Genomic DNA, 1548 nt, shown 5'->3' with positions numbered 1-1548 from the left:
ACTGAGCTATCTCCCGGCCCCTTCTCAGAGTTCTTATGCTACACAGTTGTGATCCAAGCCTTCCCTCTGAGATGATCATGTCTCTGTTTATATAACTTTTCAATTGTGCATTACGTGTTCACTTACTAGGAGAAATAATCAATATTTAAATTCTGAAGCACTTGTAACTGATCAACTTATAAAGCTTCTGAATTTCCTTTCTGAACAGATGATTTACTTTTAGAGCAATTCTAATTGAAAATTAAACGAAATAGTTTTCGAATACTTGTATTCTTCAGAAAACTTTAGTGTGGTACTTGAAAAAGATAGTGGGGGAAATGATTTCATTTTATCATTTCCACTTAAACCTAAAGATTAAAATCTTTTATTTTTTCAAAATTATATGTGGTGACTTCACTTGGCAAGTTTTATATTTTCGTTATTTGGGAAGTACAATTACCTGCGCTGAGTCTTCACATTGTTTTAGGAAATGACTGACTGCTCTTGGTTGCAGCGAGCTGGCGTCCTGAGGCTGAGATGCACTGGGATATGTTGTGCGCTACCAATTTTGACAGAACCTACTTGAATCAAAGTGTCACTAAAAAAAACATAGACTTGTCGGGCAAGACTTTTTCTATCCTCACATAAAGAAGAGGTGTTTCTAATTATCAAAAGGCAAGTCAAATACCTGAGTTGCTAGTTAGATTTGAAAAAAATTGAGGAAGAAAAAATAAGATTCTAAATTGTTATTATAGAAGAAGGCCTCAGGGTGGACCTGACAATATGTTGGCATTGGCTGATGAGATTAGCAAGTTCAATCAGCATTCAGAATCACTACCAGTTTTCTGTCTTCAGAAATCTATCATTAATTTTAAATGTTGAGACAAATATTTGTGTGGCTAAATATTTTGTTTGCTGCTTTAATCTTTAGGTATAGTGACATGGTAGAAATGTATATGATGTTTGAAGTTACCTCCAAATTCAGGCTCCAGTGGAAAACAGGTCAGAATCATAGCTTTAAATTCTATTCTCAATGGTGTACAAATAATTTTAATAAAGTAACACAAATTCTGACAACCTATCTAAGCAAACAAGATATTAATATTTCAATAAAAATTATGAAAAATGAAGAAGAGCATTCCACTATAAAGAGGTAGAGCAATTAATGTGAAATATAGATATTAATCATTTTAAATCTAGTACATAGTATGTTTAAAATAACTGTGAAAAGTTACCAACAGTAGTGGAAAAGCTGGGCAAGAAGTATGAAAACATGAGCTATTTATAAAAGCTGGCAAACATGTATATAAGCAAATTAATACATAGCAGTAATATAAAATATGAGAGGAAGAATCACACTCTTTTAAGGTTTTTAAAATACATATCTCTTTATATATGAGACCTTGAGACCACTGGTGCACCATGGATAAGTATCAAAATAATAAAATACAAGTTGAGCTACACTTACATTAGACTGACACAATCCTCACTCTCCTGCCCTCAGACACACAAGACATATTTCGTTTAATCTCAGCTACCAAATATAGGTGTATACTGTGAGCTGTAAGA

This window comes from Octodon degus, unplaced genomic scaffold, assembly GCF_000260255.1.
Source record: "Octodon degus isolate 3935 unplaced genomic scaffold, OctDeg1.0 scaffold00121, whole genome shotgun sequence".
In the NCBI taxonomy this organism is placed as follows: domain Eukaryota; kingdom Metazoa; phylum Chordata; class Mammalia; order Rodentia; family Octodontidae; genus Octodon; species Octodon degus.
Note: the sequence above shows the minus strand (reverse complement) of the source record.